We start from the raw sequence: 23754 nt of genomic DNA, 5'->3' as shown, positions 1-23754 counted from the left end.
CGAGAGAGCGGAGGCTACGGTCCAGTGGCCTTGGAGGGCTTCTCTAAAACAGGGTCCTTCATGATGCAGAGACAGTTGTAGGCACGTGTAGAAATAAACCGTGACTCACAGAACAGAAAGACGCCAGTGCTAGAAACGAACATTGTGGAGACACAAGGATTGTAGCGCAACTGTTGTAAGTACATACAAAGGTTTAAAGGAAAAGATGGTAACAATGAGTGAGTCAGCTTTGAATATCAGCAAGAGAAAAGAAAGCCAAGTACACAGGAGAGGCTATATTCACACAGACACACACACATACATACATACACACGTGTGTGTGTGTGTGTGTGTGTGTGTGTGTGTGTGTATAAGTGAAGGTAAAGAAATGATTATTAAAATTAAGAATATTTGAGAAGAAAACTTGAATTATTGCCCTTAAAAACAGATAAAAGTCTATGTTTAAGATAGGTACACCTGTGGCTGTGTGCATCTGCGGCTGTGTATGCACCTGTAGCTGTGTGTGCACCTGTGGCTGTGTGTCCACCTGCGGCTGTGTGTGCACCCGAGGCTGTGTGTGTACCTGTGGCTGTGTGTGCACCTGTGGCTGTGTGCACCTGTGGCTGTGTGCACCTGTGGCTGTGTGCACCTGTGGCTGTGTGTGCACCTGTGGCTGTGTGTGCCCCTGTGGCTGTGTGTGCACCTGTGACTGTGTGCATCTGCGGCTGTGTATGCACCTGTGGCTGTGTGCACCTGTGGCTGTGTGTGCCCCTGTGGCTGTGTGCACCTGTGGCTGTGTGTGCACCTGTGGCTGTGTGTGCCCCTGTGGCTGTGTGTGCCCCTGTGGCTGTGTGTGCACCTGCAGCTGTGTGTGCACCTGTGGCTGTGTGTGCACCTGCGGCTGTGTGTGCACCCATGGCTGTGTGTGCACCTGTGGCTGTGTGTGTACCTGTGGCTGTGTGTGCACCTGTGTCTGTGTGCACCTGCGGCTCCATTCACCTGTGGCTGTGTGCTCCTATAGCTGTGTGTTTTCTGCCCCTCCAGCCTCAGTGTTTGGGCAAGACAACTGTTGGGTGAATGATCTCTTCCTACAAGTTACCTGGACTAGAAGCTTAGACCAGAGTTGGCTTCCAGAAAGTTCTGCTCTTGATATGACTGGTCAGAGGCCAAAGTTGAGACTTCTGCTTGCTCAAAACCCATGGAAAGAACAAAATTATTCCCTTTCCTTCACAGCCCCATGGAGAGACTGTCAGAGTGATGGGCAGCAGGTCACCCCATGGTGGAGGAGGTCTGGCAAGCTGGTGTCCAGAGAGAGAGGGTGTTGACGCTCTTGAACTTGGAAGACAGAACCCACTGTAGCCACCCAAGGCTATGAGCTGCTTCACTGTGTTTGTTCCAATGGGGTCTGGGACTCTGGGCAGAACGTTCCACTTAAAACATATGTGGATCACTCATTGGCAAGTTATTGTTGGCTGCATCACTAGAATTCTCTCACACGTAAAAGGCGGAAGCTCAGAGCCCATTGCCCTAAGCCATCAGCGAGGTCACTGACTTGCATAACTTCTAAGACCAGAAGCACAGGGTGTCAGGAGCAGCAGAGTTCTGGGTGTCATCAGGACTCTGAACTTCAGCCCCTTAACTGTGAGAGCTCAGTTCTTAACCATGAAGTTCACAGGAGTTTGGATAAGAATGTCTCCCACAGTCTCAGACATCTGAACACTTTGACCCCTGTGAGTGGTTAGTCTGGGAGTTGTGGCCTTGCCGGGAGGAAGTGTGTCACTGAGGTAGGCTTTGAAGCTTAAATAAACTCCTATCACGTGGGTGTGGAAGGGCAGATATAAATGTCCCATATAGTCTGAACACAGTCACTTGTTCTTAGCACTTGAAACAGTTATGGGTATCACCCACCACTCTGGGATATGGGGCTCCTCTGACCATGGTTAAGGTAAGGACAACAAAATCTGTGGTCACCAATATAAGTATTTAGAAGGCTGTATGACAACATGACCACTTACCAAAAATAACAACAAGTTCCCTGCAGGGTGTGTGGCAATGATTTTTACGGTGTTTTCAGTGCCAGGTGTAAATTCCTTTCTGTGGGGCAGGCCTCAAGTCCAACCAAGAAAACAGTGGTCATTCCCATAAATGGTCCTGCCACCATGGTACCAGTGCAAACGCCCTGCCTGGCAGGTCCTTATTGTATCGTGCAGGATCCAGAGGTGGATAGGCCACTGATGTCCTTTCTCCCCTAGTGCTTGCTTGTGAAGTATATATTAAAAAGCTGTATGGAAACTTATGGAATTACAACTGAAATATGAAATACAATTAGACAGGATAGAAAGACATATGTGATAAGGGAGGTTCAGGCAGGGGACACAGGCATGGCTGAGAGAAAGGAAGGGTAGGAAGTGGATTAAGCAAAACGAAGGGTGTGTGGGGAGGAGGGTGTGTGGGGAGGAGGGTGTGTGGGGAGGAGGGTGTGTGGGGAGGAGGGTGTGTGAGGAGGAGGGTGTGTGGGGAGGAGGGTGTGTGGGGAGGAGGGTGTGTGAGGAGGAGGGTGTGTGGGGAGGAGGGTGTGTGAGGAGGAGGGTGTGTGGGGAGGAGGGTGTGTGGGGAGGAGGGTGTGTGGGGAGGAGGGTGTGTGGGGAGGCCTTCTGACAGCCCAGTAAGTTTTATTTAGAGGCCCTTAGTTAGCATCATCAGTTTGCTTTATTAATTTTAAGCTAATTAATAGATGCAGTTTACAAAGGAGTTTGAGTGAGGCCCTGCCCGTGGGTGGAGAATGGCTTCCCCAGAGGCGTGAGCTAGCAAATGGAAACCTCACTGCCAGGAAATAAATATATCCCTGAGTTATTGGTCAGCGAAGCCCTAGAGGTTCCCAAAATGACCCAGGCAACTGCCTTCACTCTTGGCCGCCCATCAGAAGGAGACAGAAAGACCCTATTGCTGAAGGTGACACTCACTTCAGTTGCAGAACACAGAGAGATCACCTTGAATTAACCAGGGAACTCTTTCCCTCCTGGCTAGCTTCTGCTGTGTTGGGAGGGGCATAAAGGTCATTTATTTCTTTTTATCTATCTGTCTGTCTATCTATTGATCTATAATCATTTTACAGAATGATCCCAGCCCCCTCCCTCTTCTCCTATTCCCACCCTCATGTTCCCCCGCCCTGTTTTCTCTTCTCCTTCTTCTCAGAAAATAGGAGGTCCCCAAAGGGTACCAACCCCCCCGGCACCTCAAGTCGTATCAGGGCTAAACACATCCTCTCCCACTGAAACCTGACAAGGCAGCCCAGCTAGGGAAGAGGGATCCAGAGAGCCTCTATAAAGACTCTACCTTGTGTTGAGTTGACATAAACTAGGCAGCACAGGATATGATGCCCTCTTCTGGCCACTACAGGCACCTGCATTTATGTGTGCATACACAAACACACACACACACATGTAGGTAAAAATAATTTTTGAAAATTTAAATGTTTAATAACTATGCTATTTCTGAAATTATAATACTATTAGACTTCTGGGAGAACACTTGAAGGATAATTAAGTGACAGTAGCAAAGGTAAAAATAAATATATCAAAAGTACTTCTAAAGACAAAAGATAACAGATTGTGGAAATGAGGCCAAGTCTTCATGTGATTCTGGATCCATGTGGTTGCTCAGAATGATTCTCATTCTTCCTGGAGTATCTGAAGACCCTGGGGGAGAGCCTGCTACATCCTGCACTCCACTGGCTGGGTGTGAAGAGCCACCTGGGAAGGCTGGGGAGGGCTAAGGAGGGCTGGGGAGGGCTGGGGAGGGCTGGGGAGGGCTGGGGAGGGCTGGAGAGGGCTAGGGAGGGCTGGGGAGGGCTGGAGAGGGCTGGAGAGGGCTGGGGAGGGCTGGGGAGGGCTGGGGAGGGCTAGGGAGGGCTGGGGAGGGCTGGGGAGGGCTGGGGAGGGCTGGGGAGGGCTGGAGAGGGCTGGGGAGGGCTAGGGAGGGCTGGGGAGGGCTGAGACCTGTAATTTAATGAGGAAACATCCAGTTGTTCTGCTTAAATCAAGTGAAAAACATTACCGAAAATAAGAATAGTGGGGTGAACCAATATCATGTTATAAAAGAAACATCTGGAAAATTAACAAAATTTGTGTACAAACTGTGGACTAGGTAATGATGGTGTCAATGGCAAACCCCAATCTTGATAACTGTCGATGCCGCCCCCGACCAGCAGGAAAGACACCGACACCGGGAACTCTTCTTGCAGCAGTTTATTCAGGAACCCTGATTACCGAAGTGACCTCTGGGAAAATGCCCACAGACCCTTTATAGTGTGCCTGGTCCTATCAGAGACTGCCACGTTGTCACTCTTGGTTGGTGCACGTGGATCACGCCACCTCACGCTATGCCCTCAGGCATGCGCATAAGGGGCTCACTCAAGGGCGCATTGCTCCTGGGAAGAAGCAGGAAGTGGATTTTGTCAAGTCATTGTACTTGGCAAGCTTCCAGGCGCCATCTTCGATGAGCGCTGTCTGCGGCTCTCCACAGATAACTGTGCTATAGTCAGAAGATTCCATGCCCGTCAGAACTCAGAGCCAGGGGGCTTGACGGCTTCAACCTGCGTCAGTTGAACTCACTGAAGCCACAGTCCCTTGCTGCTGTTGACACCGAGCTGTGCCAATTGCAGGTCCCTTTTCATTTTGTGGTCATATGCTTTTCTTCATGAGAACACAGAGAATTCAAAACTTCAGGAGCACCACTCCCAGGCTTTGACTGAGCCTATTTAGTGTCTAAGAGTTTTCCTCAGGCGGAGGGATGTGGAGACGGTGATGGTAACATGAATGCGCGGACTCCTTCTCCAGTCAGGTTTCATGACTCGTGGCTTCGGCTTCTCCCTTCTTTCAGTTGGTCTACAGGCCCAGAGACTGAAAATATTCTGAGTTTTGAACTGGGTCTAACTGGGTTTTGTTTTTGTTTTTTTGCTTTTTTGCTTTGTTTTTGAGGAGCTCTATCTAAATTGCCACACACCCAATGGCTTAAAACAACATTTATTCTCCTATGATTCTGGAGGGCGAAAGTCCAAGTAGCAAGGCGTTTTCAGGACCACCTACCTTTGCGGGTTCCAGGGGACTGTATTTTTGCCTAGTCACTCATTAGCCGCACCGCTCTGATTTTTGCCTCCGACTTCACAGGACTGTTTCTCTGCATCGCTCTGTTGACTCGTTAAGGGGCTGTTTGTTAGACCTCACATCTGTCGTGAGACGACAGCGTGTTCTCCTCTGGGTGCTGAACTAGTTCCATCTGCTAAGTCTTCTTTCCAAATATCATAGTCCTCTGAGATTCCAGCTGGGTGTGGACGGAGCGAGTGGGGGCTGGTGATCCGGGTCATACATAGAGGAGGAAGGTTTAGAAAGAGAGCTCCATCCCTCCCAGTGGGCTACGTCAGGAGGTTCCCACTTTGTGTTAGCTCTTGTCACGCTATGAAGAGAATTTTCTATATTCACCCTCATTATGTACTGTGCTTAGACAAGAGGGCTCCCAATTTGTACAGTAAAATGAGCCCCACAGATCACACTTGCAACCTCTGCGAGAAGAAAGCCTCCTTACTGCCAGAGAATGGGGCCCCCTCTCTCGACTGTGCACGGGGTCTCCCTGGCTTATTTGAAATCCTCCTGCTTTGTCTAACCTCTCCTTGATTAAAGCGTTTAATCTCCACGGAGCTCTTGCTCTCCGTGTGTATTAGGGCTTATTTCTGTTTCCTAATTTACCTCCTTTTTTTAATCCACAACTCCCAGAGAGAGCCAGGCCTCTTCCGTACCTCACCTTGCTTCCAGGACCCAGGCTTGCTGAGGGCACTGGGTGGCTGTCGACCGAGAGGAAGGTTTGGCCACAGAGGCTGTTGAGGTGCCCGTTTGCTGGACACTGGGGTCTGGTCACGTAACTCAGAACTGTTGCATCTTCCTGTTTATCTTAGTCCTGGTGATTTTGGCTCTAAGATAAAGAAACATTAATGAGTTGCATATTTCATCAACTGAAATAAAAACAAAACAAAGCAAAAAAACAAAAAACAAAAAAAACTAGGCTATATGCTTTGAGTCCCGATCAATTAGAGCTCCTGGCCTACAGGAACCAAATTGATGATTTCCTTTGCTTTCAAGTTGTGAAGACACTGTCTGACTTTCTTGGTACACAGTTGCAAAGGCCAGAAAACAACACAGATAGCAGCAGCCAGGCCCCTCCCTGCTCCAGGCCTGGTCTCTCAAGGAGCACGGTGAGCTGAGGTAGAGTCTGGCCACGAGGAAATCTCCCTGCAGCTCCGGTTCTCGACTGAGCTCGCATTACACAGTGTGGGCACAGGCAGTACCAACTTGTTCCCTTTCTGGCCTAAGACTTTTGCTTTTGAAAGGCCAGACAGGGAAACGTCAGGATTTGATCTTTACAGAGAATAAAACCAGCTGAAACCTATCCCAAAGAGGTTTTGTTTTGTTTGTTTTTAATTTTCCACCTGTTTACCATTCTCTCAGCTTTTTTCCTGTTTCTGTTTCAGAGGCAAGTTATGGGATGCAAAGCAGGGAAGCGCGGCACGTGGATGTCTACAGCATCAGAGTAAGGCATCTCCAATCGATGGATCGATTCCTGCTGCCACCTGCTAGCATCACAGCTCCACCCTGGGAGCCTCCCCACCTCGCAGCCTCCAGCTGTTCACCTAGACGAAACACTGAAACCGAATCGGAAAGACAGAAGGAATGGTATGCACCCTGTCCCCTGCGTGTGCTCAGTGCTAAGGGTACAGTGACCCTCCCGTCCCACCTGTCACGTGACCCAGCAACCCTGGGATGGAGAAAGGCATGCGGGTGCAGCCAGCCAGGCTCGTTGCTGCTCCTCAGGCCTCCAGGAAAGCCCACTGGTGCTTGACTTCACTCTTTTTTATGAGAGGGTAGGTTGTATCACTTCTCCCATCCCATAATTTTTGAGGAAGCTCTAGACATCTGCTCTCAGAGGTTTTTAAAGAGGGAGACGACATGAAGCAAAGACTGCCCAGGGGGCAGGGAGAAATGTCCATAGGAAAGCCATTTCCAGTTTGCAGGATCCTTAATAGCGGGGGGTAGGGGTGGGGGGTAGACAGCTCTCAGCCTCAGTAAGATGTACACGGTGATTTCGTCACGGTTGAGAGCCAGCAGCCTGGCGTGAACCACCCTTTTCCCTTAATCCCCCTCTAAGTGAAAGTCTCAAGGGGAAGCTACGAAGAATTTGTTTTTCCAGTTTGTTTTTACCAGTCTTTCCTAAAATAGGGGGCCATTCCTCCTGGCACCTTCCATGCAACACTTCAGTCAAGTATGTAGTCAATATGGCCACGCTACTTCTTCCAGAATGTTCCCTGGAGCCGGAGAATGAAGAAAACGCACATGGCATAGCAGGCGGCTACCAGAACACTGGGATGGGGTTGGGACAGGGTGTCCGATGTTCTGGTACTTACTCTTGATTTGTTCAGTGAGTTTGCATTTTAAGCTCTGCCAAGAAAGACATACCCTTGAGCTAGGTAGTACAGTCCTAAAACAGATTGCTTAAGGAGGATCAAATGCATTTTGCTATTTTGAAAGGCTGGAGCAAATATTTCCGAGGCATTCTCCCGAAGCTCCTCAGACAAGGGTCAGTTACTCACTATGAGGAAAGAGCCGTGCGTGCACCATGCGCAGTGCGCTTTGGGCCGGGGGGTCTGCTGGGCACGGGGCAGGGAGCCTCTGTGGAACCAGAGTTGGGGTGTCCTAGCCAAGCTGTGCGTGGGAAATGGCTCTTCCTCACAACACCCACGCTGAATCCTGCGAGCTGTAAAACACAGACCAGTTAGCAGGGGCTTCTAGCGCGATGTATAAAACAAGTGTCTGCACGGAATTAACTGAATTAGAAAGTGCATGGGAAAATAAGCAAAGAATTATGGGTTTTTCTGAGCATGGAAGTCACACACATGTTCTTTGTAGGCAATGCAAAAATCACTTGGCTATGCCACCTCCCAACTGTTCTCTGATGGGTGTTTCCTTCTCCCATACAATTGTGCCCCCATCTTTCCAAATATTGTTCCATTTTATGAGTGTGTGTGTGTGTGTGTGTGTGTGTGTGTGTGTGTGTGTGTGTGCGCGTGTGCACATGTGCACCACATATGTGCAGGTGCCTATGGGGTCCAGAAGAGGGTGTCCGAACCCCTAGAACGTGGTTTACAGGCCATTGTGCGTGTGCTGGCTCCTCTGTGAGAGCAGCGGGTGGTTTTCTGCTGTTGAGCCATCTCTTCACCCATATAATTATGATTTTATTCCTTGAAATCTAGAGTTCTTACCTCCAACATTTATTTGACTTTGGCGATCAGGTTGGGGAGGTTGCTCGGCAGGAGAGACTTGCCTGGCACCCACGAGGCTCTGGGCCTCCTCCTCAGGTCTTCAAAACTATTAGAGTCAAAATAGTTTAGCATTTTGCATTCTAGTCGGAGTATGTACGTATGTTTTATAAGATGTGAAGCATGTGGAGGCTGGAAAGGTGCTAACCCATTAAAAACACCCGAAGCTCTTCCAGAGGACCCGAGTTCAGTCCCCGGTACCCAAAGATCAGCTCACAGGTAGATGTCATTCTTGCCACAGGGAGCCTGATGACCTCTTCTGGCCTCTGCAGGTAACTAGGCACGCATGCAGTGCACAGACATACAAGCAGGCAAAACACCCACACACAGAAGATGAAAATGAATACATCTTTAAAGTTATGTAGCATATAAACGTAAAATATAGGCAGATAAATATAGCACACAGAAACATGAAAAAGAACAAATATCACATAAAAGACATTAAAATAGACTACGCTTATTTCTTCAGAGTAAAAGCTGGCCCCTCTCGCCGCTTAAACAGCTCCACTCAACACGTGTGTGAGAATCCCTTTCCCGGATTTGAAATAGCACACTTAAAATACTCGCTACGTCTGGAAAAGCGTGACACGCCCCTCTCCCCATCGTGCACACATAGAACAGCATGTCATCCACCTGCAGGTTTTACAAATGCAACCCCAGGAAATGGAAGGAACTCCCTCCCCCAAGACCAGCATTACCCTGACGAACACCTCTCTTCACCCCATAGATGGCCAGCTTCCAGATAAAGAAAACTCTTATGTCTCGAGTCTGCAATTCAAAATCCTCACCCTTAAGTCTCACACACTGCTGGCCACAGGAGTGAACACAGGAGTCACGGTGCATCACGGGGAGGCATGGGGGTGCTGGGGATGGTCCTCTGTGGCTGTTTTCTGCGTCGCTCTCGTCCGCTGCTGTGTGTGGCATGCACACAAGAAAACCATGTTTTCCCCAGCACTGCTTTCCCAATAGAACCAAACATAGCAGTATTTCACCACACACGCCACACAGCATCAATGCTCTTTGTGTGCCCCTTGGTCCCGACTCACAGTCACCGCTGTAGGGACCAGCATATGCATTCTGTCACAAAGTGGAGACAGCTTCTGGCCCAGAAGGAGTGTTCCCAGCAGGCTACGGAGCTATTTAAGGAGATGTCTCTGCCACCTGGCTCACCAAAGCCTAACACTCTGCAGTTAACTTCTTCAACACTTTGTCTTTAGCTCACAGAGATGAGACAGATGTCACCAAGGTAAGCTCATGTGGTTTAAGCTGTCATTTTCAACAGTATCTTGTCAAAGAGGGATGACCAAGATTCCCATGATGGCGCCCCACAGGAAGGGAAAAGAGTACATACACAGGGAAGGCCCGTTTGAGACGTCTATGTCCTACCTTCCAGAGCCTGAGTTTACAGATCCAAGAAAGCTCTGGAAAGCTCAGCAAATGTCCAGGGCTTTTTGTGGACATTAGAACGCGAGAACCTGCCACTCCACTGTGATGTCAGGCAGACCCTTTCTGGGAGCAGACAAAATGCTCACTAATTACTTTGGTAGTGGCTTCAAAGCAGATCCTGTCGGGCACCAGAAACTCCATTTTCTCTGCTGTGGCCACCTACTAAATGCCTTCTCGGAGTAGGTGTAGGAACACCTTTACATAAGCACGCTGTCGCCAGGAAGAGGTTCATATGACTCTCGGTAACCTCTTCCACCCACTGGGGATTTCTGTTTTCATTGGGGTACCTGCCCCCACAGAGTGGTCTGGGCTGAGCTGTTTCTAACAGTAGGCGGACACTGTCACCACCCACAGCATAGTCCCCAGTGCTCATTTCCCAGGATCACTGTGACCCAGGTCGCAGCCTTCAACAACAGGCATATACAGTGTGATAGCTCTGTTGGTCAAGACTCCAAAATGGCGGTGGGGGTGGGGTAGGGGGTGGGAGTAAGGTGGTGGGGGGTGGGTGGAGTGGGGGTGGGGTGGGGTGGGGATGAGCAGCGGCCTTTCTTCTGCAGCCTGCTCCTTGGCTGGCTCCTGACAGCCTCAGGCATTCTTTGGCTGCCAGTCCTCCTCATATCTTCCTATCTTTCCTGTGTGCCCTGTCCATGTCTGGCTAGATTTCTGCCACGTGCGAAGACCAGCCATGTTGGATTTGAGCTAAAGTTGGTGATTTCCAGTGTATTTCTAAGTAAACTCGTTTCCATGAGACTGGGTTATGACTTCATCACCTCATGGGGGGGGGGGACACAGTTCAGACTGTGCTGTCTCCCCAGGTGACCCCCCTGAACTGACCACATCTGTGTCACTCTGTGTGCTTGGTCCGGAGCCTACTGTTCCTCTTGGATCTCGAGTCGCTGAGCCTGGACGTAGGGGACTCTGAGACTTTCTCTGGAGTTTGCTGAACAGGTGAAGATTTAAACCTTGCCTGTTCCTGTCCAGCCATCTGCTTCGGATGGTCTGCCCAGCCTGACACCTCTCTGCACACTTCCGGGTTCTGAGTTGGAGGTGGAGTTTCTCACAGACTCCAGTGGTACTTGGGCAGGTTTGGGCAGAAACGGCTAATTACCGGAGATTAGGCTTAGAAACCTCATACCCAAGTCTGCACTTACTGTTGTTGGCCAAACACTGGGAAACCGTGCACCACATCAGTGGGCTGGTAGTGTGTGCTTGGGGTCACGGTGAAACCTGGCCTTTCTGCTGAAAACACCCAGGTTTTACTGGAAGGGCCCACACTTGGGAACCACCGATTATACATTCGTTAAAGTTGTTCCCGGTTACAGACAAACACTCTAATTCTTTGGCTCATTTGAATTTTTTTAAATTTATGGTGATTATTTTACTTATGCATGCATTATCTGTGGCTACATAACAAATTACCCAAAGCATGGGATCATTTAACACAAATGTTTGTTATTTTACTAAGGCGTGGTGGGCAGGCCTGCTGCTCATGAACTTGTTCTGTCTCGAGCCTTCCAGAGGCTTTGGTTGGCATTGGCCAGGGTTGCAGGTATCTATCTGCTGGATGTAGGGAGGAGAGTTCAGGTCCCCACTTCACGGAGCTCCATGTTTGCTTGTCCTATCTGTGCGGCTTCCTCCATAGCTGGTGGCCCGAGGCAGTGTACGGATAGCCCCGATGTATTTTCTGCTCTGGTCTTGGCAGCTAACTCTGCAAAAACTAGATGCAACGTGATAGGAAGACACGAGCTGACAAAGAAAGTGCTGGAGTGTGAGTGGGTGGTTACCTCACAAGGTGAAAAAAAGCAGGTGGTTCTAATTACAAAGTTACCAAGTTTTCAGAAAACTGGCACCTCTGTATGGTTTCACCAGGAAGGAAGAGAGAAAATAGGAATGGCGCCTTACTACATGGAGCCAGTAAAGGAACCCACCCCGCAAAGCACAGGCCGTAAAACAGCCGAAGGCTTCTGCAAAACCCCTCGGATTTCAGAAAGCCACTGACCACCATGGCGTGTCCTGGATCCCGGAGACTCTGACTTACCTGACTTACCTCACAGTTTGTAAAAACGGTTTACCAACGCAGCAGCTTCTGGTGAACCAAACAAAAGTGTGTTCTCAGACGGTGCACCATGCGTTCTCCTGCGCTCCTGGATACCAAGGCCAGCTGCGGGCTCTGCAGATGTGAATCCCCCAGAGAGTGAAGGATGGCTCTAGGCGGTCCCGGGACGAGCTGAATCTGTTCCTTCAGTCTTCTCGTTGGCTTATTATATTTGAGACCAACATCCGGAAAGAGATTTCTGGTGCGTCCAGCTGGACCCAGCCCCTTCCTTAACCAGACATCTTTATTTCTTACAGCTAAAACAAGCCAATGCTCACTTTAGCAGGGATTAAGCCTGGCTGTAAAAGTTAGAGACATTTTAAACGTGTGTGCTATTTCAACAAGAGCCAGTTCAGTCAAGCAAAAAGCTCAGATTGGAGGACTTGGAAAGCTAGCTGCATGCTTAGATGTCTGGTACACTGCAAAGCAAATGGCATCTTGAATTGGTGATAAAAGGATAAACTGCTCAATAAATGCCCTAAAAACATTTCATTTTCCAAGCAGGGGAAAAAAAATAAATGTGGAATTCCTGCTATGTACCACCAAAAATAAATTCCAGATGGATTAGACTTGAATTAAAATGAATTTTAAAGTATTAAAGGAACCTGTAGAGTAATTTATGTATGAGGGCTGGGTAGAAACAAAAGTTTAAACCAAAATATTAAATTATAGAGGATAAGAGAATCTATGACGAAGAGGTTTGCACATGGAAAAGCGCCCCATGAGAGAAACGGTGATAGAAAAGGCCAAAACACGACTTGCTGCAGGATATTTGATCCCATTGTGAGCCCCGAGGTTGTGAACTGTACAAACCTGTTTCTAGTTGTGGAGTGTCTCAGCCCTCATACACATCTTTAATCCAAGAGCTTTCTGTACACAGGATTAAATAAAGTTAGCCCATGGGGTGGGTCTCGGGCTGGGCCAGGCATTGGCTGGACATTCCCTCAATCTCTGCTCTATCTGCTCTATCTTTATCCCTGCACATCTTGTAGGAGTTGGAGTTTTTGTGGGTGAGTTGGTGTTCCCCTCCCTCTCCTAGGAGACCTGCCTAGTGACAGGGTGTCCTTTCTGGTCTCTATGGCCCCTGCTAGAGACCCTCTCACATCCCCCCGGGAGCCTCCGCTTACTTAGGTCTCCAGCTTGTCACAGAGCTGCCCCCACCAACAGTTTCTCTTTTCCCTACATGCCCTTTGTCCTCCCGTACCCCGCTTTCCCCGGGTCTGTTCTCTACCCTCAGATCTCTGCGTTTCCTCTCCTACCCCATTTTCTCTCTTCCACCACTACCTCTGTCTATTCCATGTCCCCTTCTGAGTGAGACATAAGCGTCCTCCCTTGGTTCCTCCTTGTTCCTTATCTTCTTTGGGTCTGTGCACTGTAGCATGTTTACCCTGCACTATGTGGCTATAATCCACTTATAAGCGAGTGCACACCATGTGTGTCTTTCTGGGTCTGGGTTACCTCACTCAGGATGATCTTTTCTAGTTCCATCCATTTGCTTGCAAATTTCAAGTTTTCCTCTTTTTAATGGCTGAGTAGTGTTCCAATATATAAATATACCACAGATTCTTTATTCATTGTTCAGTTGAGGAACATCTTCCCCTGGCAGGACTGCCTTGCCAGGCCACAGGGGAAGGGGACATGCTCAGTCCTGATACAACTTGATGAGCTGGGGTGGATGGGAGGGGGGCTCCCCTTTTCTGAGGACTAGGGGAGGGGGAGAGGGAGGGATGGGGCTATGCCCAGGATGTAAAGTGAATAAATACATACATACATAAATAGATAGACTAAAAACAAAAAATGAAAGAAAAAAAAAAGGTAAAGTTGACCCTAGGTCAAGAGGTGGAGCAAGAAACCAGCTGACAAGGATTAAACAGAAAGGAAAGACATAGAAGGATGTGTAAGACAGCGTGGAGAAGAAAAGGATTTTGGCTTGTTCCTTCTGGGACATGAGCTAAGTAGAAAAATATTTCCTTCGGGGACATCAGCTGAGTGGGAAGGTCAGCTGTGTGATTTCTCTGCCTCTGTAAGCTACTAGATTTTCACCCCGATATCTGGCTCCTGAATCTATATTAGTACAATTGATTTTCTTTCATTGTAACGACAACTACTGGTGACAGTTGTGTTAAGAGTGTGTAATAGGAACGGGCTAAGATATATAAAAGAATCCTGAGTTAGTGCAACCTACTAAAAGAGCACATCAAGACTAGCAGAGAGCGGTCGCCAGCACATCACAGAAGCAACCTGAAATCCAAGTGACAGCAAGGAGGACTGTTTTTATCCCTTATCCTAGAAATCTCCAAGTAACAATTATATTGAATTGTCCTATATACCGCTGAGTCTACTTTTTCAAGTATTCAGGTCTGTATTTGGTATATTCACAGAGATGTGCAAATACCACTGGTTGCAGAATATTTAACCATTATCCCACAGAATACCCATATCCATTGGCGGGCTCTCTCCGTCACCCCTGCTCCTCCCCACAGAAAACCACAGTCGACTTCTGTTTCTGTGAGTCCTCCTGTCCTGAACACCTCACGCAAATGGAATCGTAGCACAAGGACTTTTGTGACAAGCCTTCAGTTAACACAGTGTCTTCGGGGTTTGTCCATATTGTGGTGTGTATCCATACTTTGTTGCCTTTTAAGATGAAATAATATCCCATCATTTGGCAATACCTTATTCATTCATCGGGGCATCAGTGAGTAGGTGTTTAGGCTGATTTTACCATTGGCCACTAGAATCAATTCTCCTATGAACATCCATAAAACAAGCTTTTGAAATAATGTGTTTTCATTTCTTTAGAGTATACAACTGAAGTCGGTGGCATTTACCAATGTAGTTCTAGCATTTTACCACCCCACCAATTTCCCCAAAAGCAAAAGCCCACCATCATTTGCTGCCTTTTGGTAACAGTCATTCCCCAAGGCAAGTGTGGTCATTTACAGATTGATTTTATTTCCCTAGTAACTAAGGTTGTGCTGGGATGATTGGTCATGTGTGTCTTCTTGGGAGAAATGTCTATCTGAATTCTTAATTTAAAAAACCAGGTTGCATGTACTGAGCAGAAAGGGCTCTCTCTATATATTTTGGGATGCCAACCATCATCTGTGAAAGGTGGGCGATGAAATCGTTTAGGTATCAATGTTCCTTCAGCCCCACAAGATGAAAGGTGTAAAACCCTTTTGGGAGGCACATGGGCCGGCTCGTGTGAAGTCTCTCTACGGTGTGTGCCAACCACTGCTCTCACACGGCAGAGCAACGTGTCAGTGTATGTCAGAGCCACAGGTCAGGATCAGAATTCTCAGTATTTCTCTCTCAAAAAGTAGCTCCTTCTTTTAATTTGCTCCATCTTTCTCTTCAGATTCATTTTCATTTATGAGTCCCTTCCTCCATAAATTTTCTCATAATTTGCCCTTTTCATATCTTATGTTAAAAATCAGAGAAACCTTGTCCTGAAAAACCAAAAACAAACAAACAACAACAACAAAAATCCCCAAAAAACAAAAAAGAAGTCAGTTTCTATCCTCATGACAAGGGTTAATTTTCTACATGCTTTCCCTACATCTTCAGATTCTATTTTACACATTTCTTTCTAAAGAGATTTATTTTATTTTCATATGTGTGTATTTTCATCTATGGGCCTTGTAGGGCCATGTATGTGCAGGTACCCACAGAGGGCGGAAGAGGGCCTGGGTTACCTCATTTAATATACTTTTCAGCTCCACCCATTTCTCCTGTAAATTTTATTTTCGTTATAATTGTCTAATATTCCGTTTGTGTGAGCATCACATGTTCACCACCTGCTCATCAGTCTATGGTGAATAGAGCAGGGGCAACAAACACAGATGTGCAGGTGTTGCCGCAAGAGGACATGGAGTTGCTGGGACGTGTCCCAGAAGTGGTGCGGCTGGATCACATGGCAGTCCTATTTCTGGCTTTTGAGAAACCTCCATGTTGGTTCCCATAGTGACTGTGGCAGTTTACATCCCCCACCAACAACAGATACACTGACCCTTTCCACATTTGCTGTCATCTGTTTTCCTGGCAGCTACTTTGACTGGGCTGAGATAGAATTTCACTCTAGTTTTAATATGTGTTTCCCCAGTGGCTAAGGACAGTGGATGTTCTTAAGAATGCTTATTGGCCATTCGTATTTCTTCTTTTGAGAATTTTGTTCAGTTCTGTAGTTCATTTTTATTGGGCTCCTTATTTTTTTAATATATAGTTTCTTGAGTCCTTGTACAGTCTAATCTGCTGTCACACACACGCCTGGCAGAGACTTTCTCCCGTCCGGCAGGTTGTCTAGTCTCCTGATGGGCACTTTCCTTTGCTGCGCAAACCCTTTTTTAATTTCATGAGACTGTATTTGCGGATAATGGCCTGATTTCCGGAGTGACCAGAGTCTGGTTCGGGAAGTCCTCACGCAGGCCTATGTGTTCACATGCATTGCTTGTTTTTCTGATAGTAGGTTTCAGGGTCCTAGGTCTTCCACAGATGTCCTTGGTCCATTTGGATTCAATTCCTGTGGTGTTTGAATGATGATTTAGTTTCATTTCTCCATGTAGGTATCTAGTTTTCCCAGCACCATTTGTTGAAAATGTTGTCTTTTGTGCAGTGTGCGGTTTTGTCATCTTGATTAAAAAAAAAACCCAGGTGGCTGTGGCTGTATAGCTTTATATTAGGCCTTCTGTTCCATCTCATTGATCTGTTTGCCTGTTTTTGTGCCAGTGTCACACTATTGTTGTTACTATTACTCTGTAGTCTATCTCGAAATCAAGTATTGATACTTCTAGAAGCTCTTTTTATTCAAGATTATTTGCCCTACCCAATGTCTGCTGTAACTCCATATAAATATTTAGATTATTATTTTTTATTTCTTTGAAGAATGTTACTATAACATTGATTGGAATTGTGCCGAATATGTAGATTTGTTTTGGTTACATAGCCATTTTCATAAAATTTATTCGTCCAATCCATGAATAAGTCTCCCCCCCCCCCACTTGAGGGTATGATAGCCCAAAATAGCTGGTCCAGTTCCCAGAAGTGCCAAGTACTTGCAGACGTTCATTTTGAGAAGCATAGTCTTTCAAATGCATTGTTTGGGCAATTCAAGGGTCTCCTCTTAGCTTATATTGTGTATATATCAACAGATATACTCAGGCCTATGAACACACACACACACACACACACACACACACGGGGGGGGGGGGAGAGAGAGAGAGAGAGAGAGAGAGAGAGAGAGAGAGAGAGAGAGAGAGAGAGAATGAATGAATACACACCTATATGAACAAATGCATCCAGATATATAAGCTCACAGGCTTACACCCACACACCCATGTGCACACACACACACACACACACACACACACACACACACACACGAACTGTAGCAGTTTTAATGAGAAATTGCCTCCATAGTCTCAGACAACTGAACACTTTGTCCCCAGTTGTCAGTGCTATTTGGGAAGGTTTGGGTGGTGCAGGCTTCCTTGAGGAAGCAACAGAAAAGTCACCAATGCAATTGCACACTCACACATGCACACACAAACATGAGCACACAGCCTTGTGAGCACACACGTGTACATGAACACTCCAGAGGAGGTTTCCCTCACCATCCCTTCCTCAGCCCTCAAGGGACCAAACATAGACCAGTGTGAAAGACTAAAGTGGTTTCCCCCCCAAAATAGATAGTTCTGTGGCTCAGGGCCCTCATTCTCTTTACATAGCTGAGATCCCCGGGACTTTAGAACCAGAAGGTGCACATGAGTGAGGGGAGAGCTCCAAGATGGAAAAAAAATCTGTGTAGGATCTTGTGAGCAGAGAAAGAGAAAATACATTGAAAATATTTACAGGAGGGTATGGTGACTGTCTGAGTGAGGCAAGCGGGTCCTAGGAGACTGCCGCGTGCTTGGTCATGCTGCTGTTGTGCGTGCTGAGCAGAGAAGGAGCCAGGGCAGAAAGCAAAGCCTGCCCCACCCTGACACACACACAGGTGTTCTTGAGCTCACAGTGGGTATGCCACTCGCAGGGACACAGAAGGAACATTCTGTGCGTTTTGTCGCAGAGGGGGAAGTTCTTCGCTGTGAGATACGCAGCTATCTTTCCATGAAGGGAGTCTGTGGCAACTACTTTCCCGTCACTGTGAGCAACGCTGAGCTCAGAGGATGTGTGTTTAAAACAGTCTGTTTTCTGTTACTTTGGACCACGGTTTTATGGCTCTGCTTTGGGTTGTGGGAGCCCTTTCTAAGAGAAAGCGATGCACGTTCTTTCCCAGCGACTGACTCACCCGATGCCTCTCACTTAATTCTGGGATTGTCCCTCTGACTCAGGTTTCTCCTGGAGCATAAACGCTGGCAAGGGCTCTCTTCTGTTCTGGATAAACCACAGGCCTCTTAATTCTCCTGCCAATCAACTTTTGCATCTTCCAACCAGTGAGCATCATGGGTAACCAAGTTACCAAAACAACCAAACTCATAAGAAACATTTTTGGTTGAGTTTCCATGGATGTTTTTCTTTGCAGAAACATTCATGGTATTTGATCACCAAGCCAACTTAGGTTAAAAAATAATAATAAACACATTTCTTTTTTTCCCCTCAAAATATTTCCTACCTAGAAGAACTTGTGCATTAATTGTATAGAGAGGAGAGCATCTTTGATACATCTGACCCTTGGTCCCTTTGGAGTACCAGCCTATAGCTGGACACCAAGATACTCGGGTATTTCATATGGAGCAACGCAATGGTTGCAGGTGACCTGCAGCTGTCCTACCTCTGCATGCATAGTCATCCATGAATTACGGACAACACCCAGCACAACAACAATGGTGTATGAATGGCAATTATCTTGTGTTGTTTATGGAATAGTAACAAACATTCAGATCAGATGGAACTTTTCAGACACACACACACACACACACACACACACACACACACACACACACACACACGGAGGGTCGGGGGAGAATAAGCATCTATACAACAATTAGTTATTGTAACCCAGGGCTTCTGGCCAATCAGAGGAAACACTTCAAGGGAACTTCTTTACAGGAGATGTAACGATGTAACTAGTTGATGTCATGGGGTGAAGTCCTAATTCTAGTCCTAAGGACAGGGCAGTGATGCTCTGAAACACCTCAGCTTCTGCAACATGCACTTTCCTAGGGTTAGTGAGAACTTGTGTGAGTGTTCCCACTGGTATCCTAGGGTTAGTGGGAACCTGTGTGAGCATTCCCACTGGTATCCTAGGGTTAGTGGGAACTTGTGTGAGCATTCCCAGTGGTATCCTAGGGTTAGTGGGAACCTGTGTGAGCGTTCCCACTGGTATCCTAGGGTTAGTGAGAACCTGTGTGGGTGTTCCCACTGGTATCCTAGGGTTAGTGAGAACCTGTGTGGGCGTTCCCACTGGTATCCTAGGGTTAGTGGGAACCTGTGTGGGCATTCCCACTGGTATGCAAGTTCCTTCAGGCCCATGTGAGCTGCTTAAAATGTGTGCATTTATATTCAAAGATTTGCTACTTCGTGGGGAAGCCAAATACTGAGTGATCCTCTTTCCTATTATTTTAATTTCTCAGTTTTAAAATCTGCCTGGTATCTTAAGTCAAACAAGTCTAAGAACGGAGCACACACAGAACTGGCGACAGAGGTGTTTTGTAACTTGTGGGTAAGCCGGGCGCCTGCCTGCAATACTTGCCAGGCTGCAGTGGGATATGTTGCCAGATCACTTTCTCCAGGCTCAGACCACATCACAACAGGAGCCCTCACCCAGCAAAACCACCTACCTCATTAGCAGGAAGCAGTAAGGAAAAGAGGAAGTGAGGAACAGCTATCCCATCTAGGGGTGTGCCCTGACCTGTCGCAGACCATCCTGCATCTCACCAGCACTAGCACCAGGGATTAAATACAGCAAGCCCTTAACACAGGGAGCCCTGGATGGCATTTAACACCCAGGCGACAAATTCTGCCCTGTGCTAACGACCTGTAGCCATGTCTCCGCACTCCATGCCCAGGAGCCCAAGCCAATGGTCAGAGTGGAGGTTCCAAAGCCGCAAGGCAATCTTAAACCTTGTTAGCTCACAGATTCAGGTGAATCATCATAGGGACAGGAAGAGGAATGATTTGCTGCTTTTAAGGACGTGAAGGACATGTCCAGGAACAGTCTGTGCAGCTTTCTTTATCCTGAAGTGAATTCAGCACCAAAATACCCAGTGACTGCCTCCCCAGCAGGGACCATCCGCTCCACCCTGTCCTCAGGCGTGGCACATGCCTTACGGTCACGGCCAGTTCACAGGCCAGGAAAAGTGCTGACCCCCATCAGTGAGAAAGTTGACTGTATTCCGTCATCAGCTCTACATCTGAAGCCATCTTTGGCTGATCAAAATAAGGTTGCTATAGAAGGCTGGAGGCACACGGAAGCTTACGGGTAGGAGAGTGCCTTAGCTCCTGATCTGTTTGCTGTGAAGAGACACCACTGGCCAAGGAAACGTATAGACGAAAACACTTCATTGGGATCTTGCTTTCAGTTTCAGAGTATGAGTTCATGACCACCGTGGCAGGGAAAATGGCAGCAGGCAGGCATGGCGCTGGAGCAGTAGCTGAGGGCTCACATCTGACCCAAAGATGGAGGCTGAGAAAACAAGACTGGGTCTCGGCAGCAGGGGAGGGGGGTGTTTAAAACGTCAATGTTTTTAATACTCGAAAAAGGCTACACCTCCTAATCCTTCCCATAATGCACCACCAATTCAGGACCAAGTATCCAACCGTATAAGCCTCGGAGGACCTTTCTTTATTCAGACCACCACAGAGACTAATCCACAATCTCATCACGGACCTGGCTGGCAATCAGTCATCCTCGCCGTTGTTTTTTGTTATTGCTGTTGTTCCATGTCACAGGAGACTGGCTGGTCCATAGTTAAGAAAACACACAGCAAGGGCAAGCAGAGCAAACTCATTTGAAAAGGTGAGATGAACTTCATATACATATATACATATATATATATATATATTCAGATTACATCTCAATTGTCATCCTATCACTTTTATCCTCCCATTCCTCCCTCCCCCCCTGCTTTCACCCTATTCCCTTCCCCTAGGTCTATGACCAAGGGGGGCCTCCTCCCCCCACTGTATGGTCATAGGCTATCAAGTCTCATCTTGGAAGCCTGTTTATTCTTTCTTTGAGTGCCACCAAGCCTCCCCACCAAGGGGAAGTGGTCAAATATGGGGCATCAGAGTTCATGTCAGTATCAGTCCCTGCTCTCCACATAACTGTGGATAATGTCCTGTCCATTGGCTAGATCAGAGTAGGGGTTCGATGTTTACTACTTATATTGTCTTTGGTTAGTGTCATAGTTTGAGCAGACCCCCCTGGGCCTTGATTCACCCATCACAATGTTCTTCTTGTAGGTTTCTAGGACCCTCAGTATCCTTCTATTTCCCCATCTCCTATATTTTTCTTACCTAGAGTGCCAGTAGGATGTCCTCACATCTATCCCAATCTCCTGGTAAGTGAAGACTTTCATGGGGCATCTTTCATCCACACTTTGGTTGTGATTTACGGCACCACACAGGCATCTACTGGGAGAATCAGGAACGGTTACTACACTCCACAATGAGACTCCCTGGCAAGGGCAGGGTGGACCCTCAGATGGTGGGAAACAGCCCAATAAGTAACAAAGGTGCCGTGCTGTACTTGCCGTGGGTAGAGGATGGTCCTAGCACATGGGCAGGAGTGCGTGAGGCTTGAACTTCTCGTCTCCTCTGTTGGAGAAACCTAGTCTTTCTTATCAGTTTCCTGAATATAAGGTAAAGGGGGTGAATAGGAAGTGGGGCCTAAAATTGTCAGAGGTGGAAGATAGCTCACCAATGACGCATCGCTATGTGCACACGGAGACCAAAGTTCGATCCCCAGAGCCCATGTAAAAAAGCCAGGTATAGTGGCACAAAGGTGTAATTCTTGCCCCATCTGCAAGCTCCCAGCAATGAGAGATCCTGCCTGACAGCACCCTGAAAGGCAATGTGTAAAGCTAACTTATAGCATACACTACATGTGCACACACACACGTATCCACTCCCTCACACACACACGCACACATGCGAACATGCACAGACACACTCACACAAAGCTGTGTGGAATCCACATGGAATTTGGATGTTAAGCACCCCCATCCCATTGCTGCTGGTATTCTTGAACTCAGTGGGAGCTTAGGAGCTGGGGGGGGGGGGGAGGGCAGTGGGAGCAGCGGGTGACTGCTGTATGTCTTTGCGGGGACGTGTTTCTCCTTCCTGTACTCTGGGAGCCGGCAGCCACTTCAGCTCAGAATTCATGTCAGAATGGACTATGCCCCCACAGACTCTGCACCTGCAGAGACTGAGCAGCCACGGTCCTCAGAAACTGGACACAAAGGAACCTTCCCACCCTGGAGTGTAAAGTAACTGCCATGGTGTCGATGGTCATCTCCTGATCATTCATGGATGCAGTGGAGGACCATCAGTGAGGAGAGAGATGCAGGTAGAGGTGAGCTAAGAGCGTGGCAGGCTCATTAGCCCAGCATCAGGGCCTTCCTGTAAAGAGAAACAAACAAACGCAGGCATCTTGACATTTGCTCAGAGTGCCACTTCCTTTGTTGAACAGCAAATACAAAAATATTCACCATTTAAAAAACAGTCTAGGGTCTGGAGAGATGGCTCAGTCAGAAAAGCGCTCACTTTGCAAGTGTGACGATCTGAGTTTGATTCCCAGAACCCATATAAGAAAGCTAAACATGGTGATTCCAGTGTTGAGGAAGTGGAAACAGACAGAGATTCCTGGGGCTCACGGACCAGTCTGCATAGCCTCATCATCAAGTTCCAGGTGAAAGTGGGGAAAATATTTTAAAAGTAGGCAGTGTTCTGACCTCTGACTTCTACCAGCATGTGAACACATAGGTGTATCCATACACACACACACACACACACACACACACACACACACACACACACAGGGGGAGCAGACAGAGAGATACAGAGACAGTCTGAGAGACAGGCAGGCAGGCAGACAGACAGCAGACAGGCAGACAGACAGGCAGGCAGGCAGACAGACAGCAGACAGGCAGCCACACAGGCTGGCAAACAGCTGACAGAATGTGTCTAAAACCGTGACTTCCAGGCCAGAGGATAAAATGTTTCAAACCTTAGATGAGGCATCATTGTCTGAAAGATTATTACTAAGAAGAACTTTCCACGATGGAAGGAAAAGGGGGGGGGGATATCAGATTAGATAAAGTTTCCAACACATAGCTGTCCAGGGCTTGCTGTGGAGGAGCAGGAGTGCTGGAGAGCGGTCCCTTCCAGCTCCCGTGCTTCCACCCCTCCCGTCCCTGTGAAGCATGCCACATACAACATACAAGTCCTTAAAAATGGCCCTGAGGGTGGGAATCCAGGGACTCGGGGAAAGTGTGTAGGTGAAAGCCCTCCACTGGGTGTGCGGGTGTGACAGTGACAGCGAACGTCTGCGCTGCGGTTCATCCGCAGAATTCAGTCCTTCCCCACTGCGCCATAGAAGCTGCTATTGGCCTCTGGTTACAGGGGGAAAAGAAAGAAAAGAACACTTTCCACATGGGCTGATGGAGAGCGTTCAGAGCTGGTTGGTCACGGTGAGCTACAGGTTCCTGGCAGCATGCTCATACTCAGCTCTAAAGGGTCCAAGGGAAATCTCTTTGGTTTGACATTTCTTTACAATTTGATGTGTTTAGTCACCTCTCTGCTTCCACAGGGTCAGAAGCCCACAAGAAGAAAGGACATAAAACTCAACAACCAGTATATATCATATCCAGCTCGGGGGTTTTGCCTGCCTCCCCGAACTTCCTTGAGAGCTGGAGGGCTCTGAGGCTGA

The 23754-nt window shown here is 47.7% G+C and overlaps 3 long non-coding RNA genes across 3 annotated transcripts; 1 reads left to right on the top strand and 2 right to left on the bottom strand.

Annotated features, from left to right (window-relative positions):
- Positions 1–4917: 4917 nt before the first annotated feature.
- LOC311609319 lies at positions 4918–8302 on the bottom strand. Its single transcript, XR_014783350.1, has 4 exons — positions 8288–8302; positions 6469–7782; positions 5779–5946; positions 4918–5327 (listed from the first exon to the last, which is right to left on the bottom strand). It is a non-coding gene; the product is annotated as an uncharacterized lncRNA (long non-coding RNA).
- LOC311609321 lies at positions 5942–11835 on the top strand. The gene is made up of 4 exons (XR_014783353.1): positions 5942–6236; positions 6503–6704; positions 10606–10738; positions 11493–11835. It is a non-coding gene; the product is annotated as an uncharacterized lncRNA (long non-coding RNA).
- A 3715-nt stretch (positions 11836–15550) lies between these two features.
- LOC311609322 lies at positions 15551–21670 on the bottom strand. Its single transcript, XR_014783354.1, has 3 exons — positions 21578–21670; positions 21342–21455; positions 15551–16407 (listed from the first exon to the last, which is right to left on the bottom strand). It is a non-coding gene; the product is annotated as an uncharacterized lncRNA (long non-coding RNA).
- Positions 21671–23754: the final 2084 nt, after the last annotated feature.

Source organism: Acomys minous (assembly GCF_964271855.1).
Source record: "Acomys minous genome assembly, chromosome: 11".
NCBI classification, from domain to species: Eukaryota; Metazoa; Chordata; class Mammalia; order Rodentia; family Muridae; genus Acomys; species Acomys minous.
The sequence above is the reverse complement of the archived record's forward strand: the minus strand, read 5'-3'. Positions and strand labels throughout refer to the sequence as shown.